The sequence below is a fragment of the Aedes albopictus genome, chromosome 3, assembly GCF_035046485.1.
Source record: "Aedes albopictus strain Foshan chromosome 3, AalbF5, whole genome shotgun sequence".
In the NCBI taxonomy this organism is placed as follows: Eukaryota; Metazoa; Arthropoda; class Insecta; order Diptera; family Culicidae; genus Aedes; species Aedes albopictus.
In genome coordinates, this window is record NC_085138.1 from 252,622,142 (window position 1) to 252,640,544 (window position 18,403).

The 18,403-nt window shown below is 41.9% G+C and overlaps 1 protein-coding gene across 1 annotated transcript in view; it reads right to left on the reverse strand.

Moving 5' to 3' along the window:
• Positions 1-18,403, reverse strand: part of LOC134291860 (uncharacterized) — a gene marked incomplete in the record, with an annotated part of 268,136 nt that overhangs the window by 216,850 nt on the left and 32,883 nt on the right.

Sequence of the window (18,403 nt, forward strand, 5' to 3'; positions counted from 1 at the left end):
GAGGCGGGTCTGCTGTTTGCGCTTCAGTTAGTAACGTTCCACGTTCTGTCGGGTTCCATGCTGCAGCATTACCGCCCTCGCTGCGTTCTTCTCCTCCAAAACCGTTCTGCACTCTTCGTCGAACCATTCGTTCCGTCGATTCCGTTCCACATACCCAATGGTGCTCTCGGCTGCGTCTTTGATGGCTGCTTTCACTGTACTCCAGCAGTCCTCTAGAGGGGCCTCATTGAGCTCGCCCTCGACAGGCAACGCGGGCTTAGACCGACAATTGGAAAGCTCAGCGTCCACTAGCTGACGAACGAGAATGGTCTACGACTCATCGATTTCACCACTTCTATGAACATGGCCATACATAGCACTTACTTCAAGCACAGCCTCCCTTATCGTTACACCTGGTTATCAGTACAGCAGACGGAGTCCCAAAATGACCTCGTCCTGATTGACGGACGATACTTCTCTGAAATTATCGACGTCAGGATCTATCATCGACAATTGATCACTACCTGGTGATGGTAAAAAACTGCTAGTTTTTATGATATGAACGCAGCGAGGACGATCATGCTGCAGTATGGGACCCTGCAGAACGTGGTGTGATTTAACCCTCCATCAGTCGCATCAAAAAAAGTTACACGAGCGGTCGCGTCGTGTACTCAGTACACGACAAACGCTTTCAATTATGGTTTATATGCTTTACTAGATACAATGTTGGTGTCTTCGGCAAAAATGTCCAACTGGATAATGCGCGTCTGATAGTGGACATGTGGAACCGGTCAACACGATCCGGTCCTGTCCCGGGTGTCGGAATGGCCCTCGCGGGAACCTGTTTCGTGGACATTTCAGTTATGGCACCAAAACTAGGCATGCGACGGCTCTATCTTCATGATTTTTCATGTACATCATCTTAGTAACCATGAAAATGACCAGTGACCTCCCTGGCTAACCCGTTGCCACCGGAATGTGCCCTGGAGGAACCTGTTTCGAGGACATTTTGATCATGACGCCAAAACGAGGCTTGCGACGGCTCTATCTTCATGATTTTCCAAATCAATTATTTTAGTTACCATGAAAATGACCAGTGACCTCCCTGGCCAACCCGTGGCCACCGGAATGTGCCTTGGAGGTTCCTGTTTCGAGGACATTTTGACCATGACACAAAAAAACAAGGCATGCGACGGCTCTATCTTCATGATTTTTCATATCCATCATCTTAGTAACCATGAAAATGACCAGTGACCTCCCTGGCTAATCCGTGGCCACCGGAATGTGCCCTGGAGGAACCTGTTTCGAGGACATTGTGACCATGACACCAAAACTAGGCATGCGACGGTTATATCTTCATGATTTTCCAAATCATTTTTTTTAGTTACAATGAAAATGACCAGTGACCTCCCTGGCCAACCCGTGGCCACCGGAATGTGCCTTGGAGGTACCTGTTTCGAGGACATTTTGACCATGACACAAAAAAACAAGGCATGCGACGGCTCTATCTTCATGATTTTTCATATCCATCATCTTAGTAACCATGAAAATGACCAGTGACCTCCCTGGCTAATCCGTGGCCACCGGAATGTGCCCTGGAGGAACCTGTTTCGAGGACATTGTGACCATGACACCAAAACTAGGCTTGCGACGGTTATATCTTCATGATTTTCCAAATCATTTTTTTTAGTTACAATGAAAATGACCAGTGACCTCCCTGGCCAACCTGTGGCCACCGGGATGTGCCCTGGAGGAACCTGTTTCGAGGACATTATGACCATGACACCAAAACAAGGCATGCGACGGCTCTATCTTCATAATTTTTCATATCCTTCATCTTAGTAATCATGAAAATGATCATCAGAGGCCAAACCGTGGCCACCGGAATGTGCCCTGGAGGAACCAGTTTCGTGGACATTTTGGCTTTGACGCCAAAACTAGGCTTGCGACGGCTCTATCTTCCTGATTTTCCATATCCATCATCTTAGTAACCATGAAAAGGACCAGTGACCTCCCTGGCCATCCCGTGGCCACTGGACTTTGCCTTGAAGGAACCTTTTTTGAGAACAATTTTGACCAAGGCGCCAAAACTAGGCATGCAACTGCTCTATCTTTTTGATGTTATATATCCATCATCTAGGGTAAATCGCCAATTGTTACACACCTTCAAAACTCGCCAATTGTTGCACATCTCATAAGCAAAGCATGGAGTCTGCAACAATTAGCAAGTTTTCAAGGTGTGCAATAATTGACGATTCATCCTAAGTAACCTTGGAAAAGACCAGCGCTCACGGTTCCTACTCTATATGAGGGTGGTCATGCATATAATTTTCGCTTATAGCATGGTGAATCCGTTAATTTGATACCTATTTCCCACCCAAAAGCGTTTATTGTATTCAGGGTGCAAAATTTTCATAGTCATTGACTGAAAACAGCACGATTTTGAATGATTCTGCATTGAATATTCAAAACAAACAAATTCATTTTCGCTCTCCCTCTTCACACAGTCAGTCAATTCGTAGTCATTGAATATGGAGCCGATCGAGAAACATCTTCATAGTTACCTACGTTTATGGCTACGATTCCTTCCAAAAACACTCCACAACAATCAAATGGGAAACGATCTGTGTAAAGCACCGTTAAATGTAATCAAAACGTTAATGTTTTATCAGCAATTTAACACTTTGTAAGATGTTTACAAATATTCATTGATTTTCATTCAGTTGACAAACGAGTATCGAGCAGCTGAATATGAATATGCAGGCAAGTGAATGAACATTGCCGCACGGTGAACTTCAACTCGTCTGCTCGAAAATTTTGCGCCCTGATTGTATTGTATAAACATATGTTCAATCTTGTTTTGTAATTTTCAAAAAGAAAGAAATTTTTTTTTTGCTTCATGGAGCCGAATTTTTTTGTTTTGTGGTTTTGGTTACCAACTGATTTTTATACAGTCATACCTCAGTATAACGTAGCCTCGATATTACGTAACTCAATATAACGTAACTTTTACCTCGATGTAACGTAGCTTTTTTATGGTTCCAATGTTTTGCTATTTGAATAATAAGCGTGATTCACGGAATAGACTTTATGATATTACGCTCCTCCTGGAACCAAGTCTGCTAGCCAGTTTAGCGTTATACGAACAATTTCGCAGTTATATGCACACTCAGTTGATTACGGCTGATTTCCATTCTTTTTCCGAGATCCGCACAGCCGATTGCTCGGCAACCTAAATTCAACTGAAATATCGGCAAAAAATCTATTTTATTCGTAGCAGCACCTATGGTTGCCGCTGGCATCAAACTTCAAACGTCAAGTTTTTAGCCGAGATTCAGCAAATGAACTTTAACCGAGATTTGCACAGCCGATCTCGGCATTCTGTTTTAAGTGTGTAATAGTTTTCGGTGTCAGCAATTTTGTTTAGCTGCTAACTGCAACATGTTTAAGTTTCACTTAACGAATGAAGTTGAGTAACTGCAATGCCTGACAGATGTCATCAAGCCATCATTTGACGTAAAATGAATGTGAACTTCATGTGGCTGTTCATAGGCCACAGAAACTTATTCGCCTAGCGTGAATGAGGATAAAGCATCAGTTACTTTTGCATTTTGTTATATGAAGATCCTGCTTTTTCTCTTCGTTTAATTCATCCACATTCATTCAATTCCTCCTGCCTATTAGGGCAAACATGGCACATCATTTTGACGTTTGGCGGTGCGATAACTCCAAATTTGTTGAACTTACCGGATTTACAGGTAAGAAGCATTGCAGTTAAACCGTTTGCACCGACCGAACGTCTACTGTACTTATTCTTGACATATCATTCCTACTGAAACATAGCCTTCAAACTCCAAAAGACATGACAGTAGACAGCAGTGGAAGCAAATTTGGTTTCATGCGATACTGCGAGTTATAACGCCGGGGCAAGTCCGCCTTGTCTTAGAAGAACCCTGCAGAAAATTGCTTAAGAAATTCTTTGATAAATCCCTAGAGAAATTTCTTGATAAATTTCTGGCAAAATTTCGTGGTATATCCCCCGGATGAATTTCCACCGAAATATGCAAAGGTAATCTTGGTATAATTCCTAAAGGAATTCATGGAATAATCACATGAAGAATTTATGTAGAAAAGCAGCGGAAATTTCTGGAGGGATTCAAAGCAAACTTCTAGAGGAATCTATGGAAAAGGCGAAATTCCTGAAGGAATCATTCAAAGAAGTGCTTTAAAAGAAAATGAGGCATCCCTGGAGTAATTTAGCAGGGTTTCCTCGAACCAGCAATCTTTGATTGAATCTCTGAAGAAACTCCTGGTGGTTTTTGCCGAAATCCTAGCATGAGTTTTCGGTAGAATTTCCGGTGAAATCCCTGGAAAATAATTACTTATGAGATATGCAACAATTGGCGAGTTTTTAAGGTGTGTAACAATTGGCGATTTACCCTAGATGATGGATATATAACATCAAAAAGATAGAGCAGTTGCATGCCTAGTTTTGGCGCCTTGGTCAAAATTGTTCTCAAAACAGGCTGCTTCAAGGCAAAGTCCAGTGGCCATGGGATGGCCAGGGAGGTCACTGGTCCTTTTCATGGTTACTAAGATGATGGATATGGGAAATCAGGAAGATAGAGCCGTCGCAAGCCTAGTTTTGGCGTCAAAGCCAAAATGTCCACGAAACTGGTTCCTCCAGGGCACATTCCGGTGGCCACGGTTTGGCCAGGGAGGTCACTGATCATTTTCATGGTTACTAAGATGATGGATATGAAAAATTATGAAGATAGAGCCGTCGCATGCCTAGTTTTGGTGTCATGGTCAAAATGTCCTCGAAACAGGTTCCTCCAGGGCACATTCCGTTGGCCACGGGTTGGCCATGGAGGTCACTGGTCATTTTCATGGTTACTAAAATAATGTATATGGAAAATCATGAAGGTAGAGCCGTCGCATGCCCAGTTTCAGTGTCATGGTCATTATGTCCTCGAAACAGGTTCCTCCAGGGCACATTCCGGTGGCCACGGGTTGGTCAAGGAGGTCACTGGTCATTTTCATGGTTACTAAAATAATGGATATGGAAAATCATGTAGATAGAGCCGTCGCATGCCATGTTTTGGTGTAATGGTCAAAATGTCCTCGTAACAGGTTCCTCCAGGGCACATTCCGATGGCCACGGGTTAGAAAGGGAGGTCACTGGTCATGTTCATGGTTACTAAGATGATGTACATGAAAAATCATGAAGATAGAGCCGTCGCATGCCTAGTTTTGGTGCCATACTGAATTGTCCACGAAACAGGTTCCCGCGAGGGCCATTCCGACACCCGGGACAGGACCAGATCGTGTTGACCGGTTCCACATGTCCACTATCAGACGCGCATTATCCAGTTGGACATTTTTGCCGAAGACACCAACATTGTATCTAGTAAAGCATATAAACCATAATTGAAAACGTTTGCCGTGTACTGAGTACACGACGCGACCGCTCGTGTAACGGTCTGGTTAAAAAAAAAGTTACACCAGCGGTCGCGCTGGTGTACTGAGTACACATTTAAAATGTGAGGTTAGAATTACGTATTTTTCGAGTACTTTCCGTGCATTTTTTCAGGTTTTTTCTGCCTTACTAACAAGAAGAAGAGTGGATCTTGGAATAGGACCAACACCCGGTTCAATTTGGTGCGAATTTCGATTATTTTTTTGCATTTTTCTGAGACGCGTGTACTCAGTACACGCAAGCGACTGATGGTGGGTTAAAAATGCGCGAAAACAACAGACCCGTCGCTTTCTGGAGAAAAAGCGCCGCCTAGAAGAAGCGAAATGCGAACAAATGGAACAGCTGTGCCGTTCACAAGAAACTCGGAAGCTCTACCAGAAGCTTCACGAATCCAGCATAGGCTTCTTGCTGCATCTTGACGGACAGACGTGAGGTGATCGAAAGGTGAATGCAGCACTACGACGTACACCTGAATCGCAGGCATGGAGGACCAAAGCAGCGAGAAGGTAGCAACAACGAGCTAACTCCCACGTTGAGGGAAATAAAGGAAGCGATTTAGCATATTAAGAACAATAAGTCAGCAGGTAAGGATGGTTTCGGAGGTGAACTGATCAAGATGGGCCCGGGAAATTTGGTCACCTGCCTGCACCGGCTAATAGTCCGGATCTGGGAGACCATACAGCTACCAGAGGAGTGTTAGATAGGGGTAATTTTTCTCTTCTACCAGAAATTTGATATGTTGGAGTGTGAACTCTACTATGTACAGCAGAGGCCACACAGGCCTTAGCCTGACCGGTAAGGTAAATATGGTGTGTGAGAACTTCCGTCGTCTTTCACCCGAAGTAAATAAGTTTGTGGGAAGTTCGTTGACGTTCGTTCGGCAACGGACAAGATCTTCACCGCAAATTGGCAAATCCTCAAAAAATGCCGCGAATACCAAATCCCAACGCAGCACCTGTTGATCGACTTCAAGGCGGTGTACGACCGCACAGAGCTATGGAAAGTAATGGACAAGATCGGCCTTGAAGCTCACTTGATTGATCAAAGTGACCGACGATGGACTGTGCAAAAAACTGCGTAAGGTTCGTTCTGGGACTACGAAAAGGCGATGGACATCCATGCCTGCTCTTCAACACCGCCTCGGAAGGTGTTATGCAATGAGGGTATTTTCACTAAATCCGGCCAAATTGTCTGTTCTGCAGATAATATGGATATAAGGAGGACATATGCAAGCCTTTACAATGTTCGAGCGTCGGGTGCTTTAGGACCATCTTTGACGGTGTGCAAGAGATTGATGTGTGGCAGCGAAGAAGGAACCACGAGCTCGCTGCACTCTACGGTGAACCTAGCATATGGAAAAGTGGCAATAGGTGGAAGTATACGTTGAACCGGGCATGTTGGTATTCGCAACATATCCGGATGGGCGGACCAATTTCAGAACGATCTGACAAATGCGGGTCGCGGCTGAGGATGGATGACTGCAGGCACGAACCGAGTGTGGAATTTTTGATTTAATTTTATCATAATATGTAATGATGTCACACTAAATATACAGGGTGTTAGGTTCCTGAGTGCAAACTTTTTAAAGGGTGATAGAGGATCATAAATGGAGGAAAAAATTGTTCTACGCATATGGTCAAATCTCAACCGTTACGTAGTTATTGAACTTCCCATGTTTATGACTCTTATTGCCTTAACTGGCAATAACTTGAAAATGGTCAAACTTATCGAAGTTTTTTTACCCTTATTCGAAAGATTTTTGAATTTTCTAACAAATGGCATCTTTGAATCGATTGGTTTAGTTAAATAACTAAGTTTTCTAGAGCAAGATAGCTAAAAATAGTGTATTTTTATTGGTTTTTGTCAATTATCTTTGAAACATGCGTAATAAATTAAAATTCTTTCTTTGGCAAAGTTGTGGCCCCTATTACACTCTACAATTCGTTCTTTGACACCAAACTTCTATCTCTTGTTATTTTGTTGCAATTTCGATTTTAACATCGCATTTCAGATCATAAATTTGCAATTGTCATGGAAAGCATTTTTTTGCGCATTGTGCCGCACATTTAAATCAAAATTGCAAGAAAAAGATAAGAGCTAGAAGTTTGGTGTCAAAGAACGAATTGTAGAGTGTAACAGGGGCCACAACTTTGCCAAAGAAAGAGTTTTAACTTATTACGCATGTTTCAAAGATAATTGACAGAAACCAATAAAAATACACTATTTTTAGCTATTTTGCTCTATAAAACTTAGGTATTTAACTAAATCAATCGATTCAAAGATGCCATTTGTTAGAAAATTCAATAATCTTTCGAATAAGGGTAAAAAAACTTCGATAAGTTTGACCATTTTCAAGTTATTGCCAGTTAAGGCAATAAGAGTCATAAACATGGGAAGTTCAATAACTACGTAACGGTTGAGATTTGGCCATATGCGTAGAACAATTTTTTTCTCCATTTATGGTCCTCTATCACCATTTAAAAAGTTTGCACTCACGAACCTAACGCCCTGTATAAATGATACCCGGCTGTACTCATTTTTTGTGTTCGACTCGAAAGATGTCATTGGGAAAAACGTTACACAGCATAACAAATATATCGATAATTGGTTGAAAATACTGCACGAGCACCATCATACTCCCCGTTGCGTCGGTCGAATTATACTATCATCAACTTCGGCGGAGGGTAATCATAGTGTCGTTGTCTTGCGTCAATAGCTGTTCATTATAACTTTATCGCACTCTCACGGCGCTGCCGGCATACCAGCCACAAACCACGCGCGCGTCAATTGGGAGAAAAGTGCTCCACAAGCAGCACTCCGTCCATCCGTTACCTCATTCGTCAAGGAGATTATTACGCCATCATCATCCTCACTATCACCAAGTGGTTGGCCGAGCAGCAGCGAGGCGACAACTCATCTGCGCCGCACCCATGCCAGTAATCTCGGCATGTCCGGAGGTCCGACCGAGGGGATAACTACCTACAACTCTCACTCCGTCCGTCCGGTGCCATCCATCGTGCGCGGTCTGCCGCGGTGCCATAATATTTTAATGAATTAATTAAACTCATCGTTTACTCTTGCCTACCAGCCGTAATAATATCAACAACTACGGTTCGTGTGTAGGTACATCTACTTTCGGATCCGGTCCCGGTCTACTATACTATCCGTTCGTTTACAGTACTTCACACGCTGGTCAGTCAGCCGTGCGGCGGTGGTGGCGTGGCCAAGCCATGTCTTACCAGCGAGTGGATACTTGTTTTAGTTCCGATTGGCTACCTCCGGCCTTCAGCTACAGCAATCAGCAAGGCGCAGGCGATGAAAGGTTTTCATTTTTTATGGATTTACGCGCAATTACTATGGGGGAAATGCGAGGTGGTTGGTTCACTGGTGTTACATTCGCATATTTTAGTAGCAAACTTATGTAAGACGAATTTTTCAATAGGGGAAGATGTCCCAAACTCAAATTTTTAACGGTATCAACTGTATTAACCCGTAATCACCCGGGACGATCTTCTTTTGGTAGAAATGCAATATCTTCTTTGTTTTTAAACTTTTACCCTGGAGCTTTTTATAGTAAAGGAGAATAGTTGTGCTAAGAAATGCATGGTACCACCCCCTTTGCACCCTCTACCCTTTTTCTGGTAGCCGAAAATACGTGACTTTTTTTGGATTTTTATAATTTTACATGTTTTTGTTCAAATTTCATCGTTTTGATAATCATCAATAGTTTTGACTGATCCTTTACATGCAATGTATTACTACCACCCAGCATAGTCTGTTGAAATGTTCATCCAAGAGCTATTCTAAGGCCTCCAAAGTACTCCGAAGTTTGTGTTACAAATCCAACATTCTAAACCAAATTTTATGCACGATGGATGATCACAGAATATAGTCTACGGTACTCGAAAAAGCCTCAAAGCACCCCTAGAAAATTCATGGTACCTAAATTGGGTGAACTAGGTCATCCAAATTACTTTGGAATTCATTTTCTTAAGATCTACTGGATCTACCATTATTTGTGTTTATTCTGTTCAAGAAGTTTAGTCACGATGATGCCCATTAGAGCTCGCAATGCCACGAGCAACTCGATATTGTGGTAGTTGGATATTCCGTGAATTATAAATGACCTCCATGTGTACCATGCTTTAATTGTAAAAAATATTCGTGGAATGTAGTCTATATTGCTGTTGGAGGCTCAGTGCACAACTATATTGCTTTTGGTACGTTCATGGGCTATTCCAGGCTTTCCAAACTATTCTGGAATTAGGATCTTCAAGGTCTACAGGTTCTACTCTTGTTTATCTTCATTCTTTCGACATAGTTCTTTCACGATTGTGTCTGTCGTACCTCATAATATTACGAGTATCTCTATGTGTTGCTAGTTGGATGTCCATTGGCATATAAAGAGACCCCAATGTATTTTGAAATATGGGTCTGTTTCGCAATATCTGTAAATCTATGGATATTTTTATTGTGGCGGATACTTTCGGAATATAATCTACGCTACTCTTAGAGCCTCAGAGTACAATTCCGATAACTTAGCAACTTTCACTTGTTGATCAAGGTTATCCTCCTCCAGGACTTTCTCCAGGAACAACTGCTCATTCATCTAGAAATTTATCAAGGGATTCCTTCAGAAATTCCTCCATGATGTTTCCCAGAAATTCTTCCAGGGAGGAATTCCACCCGGAGGAATTCCTCCACAAATTTATCCCGGAATTCCTCCAGCAATTCCTACAGGAATTCCTACTGAAATTCTTCATGCGATTCCTTGTGGAATTCCTCTAGGAATTGGCCAAGGGATTCCACCTCGAATCCTTCCTGCGATGCCTACAGAAATTCCTCCAGGCTCCAACCAAGAACTCATCCAGGGATTCCTCCTGGAATTTATGAAGGGATTTCTCCATGAAATCCTACAGGGATTCCACCAGTAATTCCTCCTAGGATTCTTCCAGAAATTCACCAGGGGATTTCTCCGGGATTCCATTCTCCAGTGTTTCCCCTAGAAATTCCTCTAGTGATGCCTACAGCTGCTTATTCATCTAGGAATTCATCAAGGAAGTCCTCCAAAAATTCGTCCAGGGACCACCCCGCATCCCACCAGCAGGAATTCCTCCACAAATTTATCTCGGAAATCCTCCAGCAGTTCCTACAGGAGTTCCTCCTGAAATTCTTCAAGCGATTCATTGTGGAATTCCCCTAGAAATTGTCCAAGGGATTCCACTTCGAATCCTTCCTGCGATGCCTACAAAGATTCCTCCGGGATTCAACCAAGAACTCATCCAGGGATTCCTCCTGAAATTTATGTAGGGATTTCTCCATGAAATCCTACAGGGATTCCAACAGTAATTTCTCCTAGGATTCTTCTAGCAATTCACTAGGGGATTCCTCAGAGGTTTCTCCATTGTTTCCCCTAGAAATTCATCTACCAGGGGATCCTCCAGGAATTCCCCCAGTGATTTTCTAAGGAACTCCTCCAAGGGATTACAAAAGGGATTACTCCAGAAAGTCCGCAATGGTATCCATGGTTGTATCAACCAGAAATTACTTTACTAATTCTATCACAAATTCATTGAAAAATTCCTTTATGGACTTCTCAAGAAATTCATCAAGGGATTCTTCCCGCTTAGAAGGCTTTCGCTTCTTCATGGAACTCCTTCAGGAATTCCTCAAAAAATTCCTCATAAAGTTTCCCCGTAACAGCTCCAAGAAATTCTCTGAGGTTCCTTCAATAATTCCTCCAAAGCTCCTTGATGATTTTTTCCTCCAAAAACTATTCCAAGAACTCCAGCAGTCATTCTTCAAGGAATCCCTCCAAGGATTGCCCCAGGTTATACTCCAGGATATAATTCAGAAATTCATCCAGCAAAACTCCAGGAATTCCTTCAGGACTTACTCTAGGAATTCCTCCAGGAATTTCTCCTGGAAGTACTCTACGAATTTTTCCACTAATTATTACAGGAATTCCTCCAGGAATTATTCCCGGAATTCCTCCAGGAATCATCACAGGAATTCCTCCAGAAATAACTGTAGAAATCCCTACAGGAATTGCTGTAGGAATTACTACAGGAATTCCTCCATGAATTGCTCCAGGAACTTCTCCAAGAATTATTCCAGCAAATCCTTCAGGAATTACTGTAGAGAATTCTACAGAAATTCTTCCAGGAATTACTCCACCAGGAATTGTTCCTGGGAATACTTTAAGAATTCCTCCCGGAAATATATCAGGTATTCCTCCAGGAATTATTTTAGGAATTCCTCTAGAAATTATTTCATGAACTCTTGCAGGAAATACTCCAGGAAATCCTCCAGGAATTCCTCTAAGAAATCCCCCAGGGTTTTTTTTAATTCCTTTACAAATTACTTTGTACTTGAATTCTTCCAGAAAGTACTTCAGGAATTCCATCAAGATGTCCTTCAAAAATGTCTTCAAAAAATTCTTGAAGGAATTCCTGGAGAAATGCCTAGAGAGATTCTTGGTGAAATTCTTGAAAGAAGTTCTGAAATTTATTGAAAACTAGCGGTCCCGGCAAACGTCGTACTGCCTGCCTACTGTATTTTTTGACATGCAGCTCTGCAAACAATACCCCGCAAAATGGAATTTCATACATTCTCGTTTTCGGTGCATTCCCGGTCGATTTTCCCAACTATTTTTTCGTACGAACACGTCGGAGCACTACACGAATGAATCCCTGAAAGAATGGTGTCGATCCGTTGGCCCGTTCCCGAGCCTATTCGTGACATACAAACACCATTTCATTTTATTTATATAGACTACACAGTAAAACCGCTCAGCACTAAAATGTGTAAGCCCTACTCATAAGTGCACAATTTCCAGACCACACAAAAATGTGTTACAGATACACATTCTCAAAAACAGCTCGTACACTCGATATTTTTTGTTTTCCAAGGTCACTAGTAAATCTAACTAGATTGCTGTACAAAATGTTTTGCGAATTTAACGATTTTGCGGACACAGGAGCTGATTTTGTGAATGTGCAAGGGTTACACATTTTTGGTGTAGTCTGGAAATTATGCACTTTAGTGCTGAGCGGCGTTAGCGTGTAGCTGTCCCGGCAAACGCCGTACTGCCTGCCTACTATGTTGCTTGACATGCAGTTCTGGAGAGAAATGTCCCGCATAATGGAATTTCTATTTATATAGATAGATTCATTAGTTTCAAAACCAAGCAGGTTTTGCTCCTAGATTCTGACAATATGCCGCCAAAGCGTCTAAATATTCTATCAGTCCTTTCTGTAAAAAAACACGTCATACTCTCTCGCAAATCTCATAATACCAACATTAAAAAATGAAAAAATATCTATCTTGGCATACATAAGTCACGTTGTCCAGATATGTAGTCAAAAAAGTATAATCAGCATTTTTCGTCGCATCAACCTAGTAATACCCTATCTATAGCTAACAACTTTTAAGAACTTTTACGCATTTACGCATTTCATCATTTAAGCACAGACAAACAGACGTATCACATAGTGCGATTAAATTCATCGTCACAAACACATAATCGCCCAATGCTAATGCCGCTGTGTTTCGCAAACCCACTGAGTAAGTGGCGGTAGTGAGCAAACGTCAAACAGGAGCAAAAACGATGCGAGCGCCATGAGGGACAGCTATGCGAACTACAGAATATTTGAATAGTCCGTTAAAAAGGGAAACGATGGGAAGTGGGTAAAGTGAGACGTCTGTGATGTGTCTGTGATATAAGTTTAACCACAAATTTAACAAAAAAACTATTATTGGGGTAATTCTCGCTGAGACCGTCCCACTATTTACACCATGTCTTCAAAAATGTTTAGGGTGGTGATTTTCTGAAAGTCCTCCTCAAAAAAGTAAGAAAAATGCATTTTGTTAATCAATTTGATGGACCCCCCGTTAGTTAGAGCCACAACCATTTATGCGGACCCCTCGATTTTGATCAATTGTTGGCTCATTTAAACCGTTATAAGGCTGATACAAATTTTATTTTGACTTTTTGTCTCCCCCCCCTTCAAAAATTTTTGGCTGGATTTTGCATTTTGAGGGGGCAGATAAAAAAAATATTTATCAAAATTTCGGGTCTTGCTCAAAATTCTTTAACAAATCCGATGAGTTTTTAATATTTTTCAAATTAAATGCTTTATTATTTTTATCCCCCCCCTCGACCGGTCAAAGAGTGGTAGGACAAAAAGTGAAATAAATATTTGTAACGGCCTAACTCAAAAGCTTCTCCAAATACCACCTCATAACATAATGTTGTTGAAAAGAGGAAAGATAGAGCTATTTACAGTTATAAAAAAATGGGTCGGCCATATTGATTTTGGCCGCCATCTTGGATTTTTATACCAAAACTGTTTTTTCACCATGTTGGCAACCACCAACAACATATCAACAATTTAGAGATGTATCTTTTTCCTATCAAAAGTTATCTGCACTATTGTAAATCATGATACATTAGCGCACTGGGCCAGGTGCCGGTTGTTTACATAAATGCAGCGTTATTTCACAGTGTTTACGAACATTTTTTATGCAACATTTATTTAAAATCTGAAAAACTTCCCAACAATTATTGCTTTACATCAGATGAATAAGCCGCTCTTAACCTTCACGTACCCGACCCCCAACATCTCATTTTAAAAATGCTGGCTTTTCATCAATTTTTGTCTAATTTTTTTGAAGTCGCCCTCAATTGATCATAAATTGGTGCAAGTTCGTTACACCCAAGTGGCCATGCAATATCCGGAACCATTCCGGAGACATTCCGGATTGTACTGGGGTCAGGGAGGGTGCCGAAATGGATAAAATGATTATTTCGTGTGTTATTGTGTTTGAATCATCGATTTTCAGCGGCATTTTTGTCGCGAACAGTGAAACACAACTGCGAGAATCAGATTTGAATAAGTTGACCCATCCGGATCACCGTGACAGGTTCCGCGGGGGTCTCATTGGGGACACTTCTAGTTTTCATCCAAAACATGTCGTGCGACATATCAAACTTCATGATTTTGAATGCCTGAGTCAGAAACGATACCCTGAAGTCTATATCAACTTATATGACCATCCCGGAACATCTAGCATAGGTCCCACGGGGGTGACATCGGGGATGCCCAGCAACGTATCAAACTTCATGATTTCAAGAGAATGGGGCAGAAAAAAATGGCTGAAGTATGTAGCAACTGATATGGCCGCTCCGGAACACCTGAAACAGGTTCCGAGGGGGCCTCTCAAACACAATAACACACGAAAGAATCACTTTTAGTCATTTGGCAAAATAGAACCCCTCCCCCACCTCCTGACCCCAGTACAATCCGGAATATCTCCGGCATGGTTCCGGATATTACATGACCACTTGAGTGTGATAAACTTGCACCAATTTATGATCGGTTAAGGGCGACTTCAAAAAAATCGGATGAAAATTGACGAAATGCCAGTATTTTCAAAATGAGTTGTCGGGGGTCGGGTATGTGAAGGTTAAGCTTGATTTTAAAGATTTTGGCTGAATAAGCTATTATTCGGCTGTAATTGTTGTCTGGGTAAAACATAATTAGCAAAGCTAGATTGTCAACCACCAAATGCCACGCAATCTTTAACCTGTCAAATTACTCAAATTCCTTAGAATAATCGTAAAAGGTAGAAGCTGCATTACGTCGAACACCTGCCTGAAACGGGAACCACTGAAAACTAGGACAATGGAAGATCTAATAACCTCAGCATTTACAGATTCATTCGTTGGAAAGGAGCCCGATGGTTTTATGTCTCGACAGCTAAATAAAAACCTTCATCAAAGATGGAAATGTGAATACAATCAAATTCTAGTTCATTTCAACCAAAACAACAGGTTGAATTTGCATCCATTCCAAAGCAACGTTGGAGTCAGCAACCTTGTTTCTCCAGATTTTTCACGCCTTTCACCATCCCCCGCATCTCACGATATCATCGATCGACAGCATCCAGACCGCGGCGGGCAGCGTCCTCGTCATTTTCGAACTTCAAACGCTGCTGCCTCTAGCTGTAGACGAGACAGGCCAACGAATGTGAGTGTTTGCTCACAGCAGCCACTCTCTCTTTTTAGCGAACAATGGCCGAACAATTATAAGTATTTCAACACCACGCCCGTCCGCCCGAGCCCGAGCACAGTGCAGTGGAGGGAGTGAAGAAAAAAGAAAAAATGCTGTGAAAATAGGCCGAAATTTTCCGTTATTATGTTCCTACTTTCGAGCGCGCCATGCAAATGAGCCCAATTCAGACTTGTTTCAGTTTTTTTTTTGTTCGCATAATGTAACCTATGCACGCGGTGATGTCTACTTTGGGTGATGATGGTAGAGAATTGGGTTCACTAAATGGCTGTGAAAATCACGGTAAATAATGGATAAAGGTATTTTTTGACGCCTGGTCTGCTATGGTTGGGTTGAATGCATCAATCGATTATCTACGTGGTTCACAAAACAACAAGGCAGGCACCTGCTAGTTTTTAGATCAATTTCCAGGTGATTGTGGAAAAGATAGTTATCTGACGGAAATTAAAACAGCCGAAGCGATAAAGGTAGAATTTAGCGAGATCATGCTGAGGATCTTGACTTTCTTAAACATACGTGGCTAATTGGATAATGGATCACTAAAATAACTAAAACGGCCGCTATGGAATGAACAGATAGCGCCACCGTAGCCTTGTATGTTTGACATAATTCCACAGCTGTCACAATGCTAATGTCCATATACGGTGGCGCCTCTGTTTACATACGGTGAACGCTAGAATAGTTTTCTTCATTGGTTCTTTGGCAAAAAAACTTTTGTAAATAGGGTATTGGTTCCCTTATTAAGCATGTGGCTCCCATTTTCATCCTACGAAAAACAAGGGATTGGAGCGCTGTTTGTTTTGTTTCTTATTTTTGTATTTTTTGTTAGAAGTGAGCACCCATGTTAACACAAAGAACGAAATCAATCGGTGCCGCAATCGCTTGTTTTCGAATAGGATGAATATGGGAGCGTGAGATTACTGATGGCCCACATACCCTTGATCACTTAACCTAATTTACAGCTCTATTGTCCACTGGGGCACTACGTGAGCAATCTCAATTGACAGCTGCACTTACAGTTTGTACAGCGCCTAGATTCTATTCTACTTTATCGAACTGGTTGCGTTTCTGCTGCTTTCACTTTTTTACTTCATACCTAGTAGAATGATGAGCACAAGGATGATGATGGATGGCCATTGTTCCTTTCCAGTCCGATTGGGGGTCCATTATGAGTAGCAGTTCGCCGATGTCCAGGTATCCGGGTCCGTTTGAGCCATGGAGCTCAGAAGAGGGTCAGTGTCAGTTGCTCTCGGGGGAAAAGCAGCTGACGAAAAATTGCAAGTGCCGGGCTGGGAATCAAACCCATGACCATCCGCATAGGAAGCGAACGTGTGACCAACTACGCCACGGGCAACACACATACCCTATCGTAGGGAAAATTTTATATTTTCGGCAGTTTTATCTCTTCGTCATAAAAGGGTTTTTGAAAGCTGTTGAACTCAGAGTTGGCCTCAAATGCTCCTTGGCCCGGTTTCCCGGTCGATCCAGGAACTTTTCGTAATGGAAAATTCCTTCTGATTTTGTTGGGCATTATAGTATGTTATACACATGCAAAATGATCATTGGCAGAGGAAGCTCTCAGTTAATAACTGGGGAACGTTATGACGCCAAGAGGAGGGTGACCTAGCAGAAGGTGTAACCTGGTGTAACCAGAGTCATGTTACCTAGCCTTTAGCGTCCGGCATATTGGTGGAAAGAAAGGCTAAGCTAATAACACCCCCCCCCCTCCACCCGGCGAGTGTGAGAGCTAGACAACGTGTTCAAAAAGATAGATCAACTAGATCAAACGGGAGATTGCACTGAGCAAGAACACTATGCATATTGGCAGATGCCAATCCAAGCTTACCGCGTCATGGTGACGAAGATCAGGGGTCCAACGACATCACTGAAATGTGTCCTGTTAAGTTGAGGTTAATTGTGGAAGGTCTTTTTCCAAAGCACGATCGGTACACCGGAAGCAGACGACGAAGAAAATTAAGTTTCTAATGATAAGCTCCATATAAAGGCTAAAGGACTAAAAATAAAGAAAACTCCCGGTCCGGATGGTATCCCCAATGTGGTATTGAAGACTGCGATCCTGGCGTTTTCGAACATGTTCAGGGCATTGCTGCAGAAATGTCTGGACGAAAGCTACTTCCCAGACATTTTGAAGATTTCGAAGCTGGTATTGCTGCCAAAACCTGGCAATCAACCAGGAGACCCCTATATTCTGAAGTTCGATATACTTTCTGCTGTTGGCAAAATCCTGGAAAGCTTCATCCTGGACAGACTGGTCAAATATGCGGGTATGTGGATCCTCAACTGCCTGTGTGAGGTTCTAGAAAGCTATTTCTTAAACCGAGTCTTGATCTACTAGACTAAATTCAAGAACAGTTTGGATGACCTAGGATATCCCGATTGATCTGGTATTGTCTATAAACCTTTCAGAAGATTTACTGAACATGCCAGATTACAAATCGTAGCTTTGTATAATGATAGAAGTTACCGTTACATTTGTAGACTTTAGAATCTAAACTGAAGAACAGTTTGGATGACCTAGGATATCCCGACTGATCTGTTATTGTCTACTAACTTTTTTCAGATGACTTACTGGACATGATACAGGGGATGGCCAAAATGTTTGGGATAGGCAACTTTTTTTTCTCTCACAAAAAAGTTCAACATGCTATAACTTTTCATAGAGTGCATCAAAAAATCTCAAATTTTGACTGTTTGTCAACCTATTTTATGTGCATCATTGGTACAAATTTGGGCTCGATTGATCAATGTTTCGCAAAGTTAGAACCGTTCGGGTAAAACACTATTTTTTAGACAACTCATTTTTGAGCTGTTTTATCTCGGAAACCAGTGAACCGAATTGAATGAAATTTTG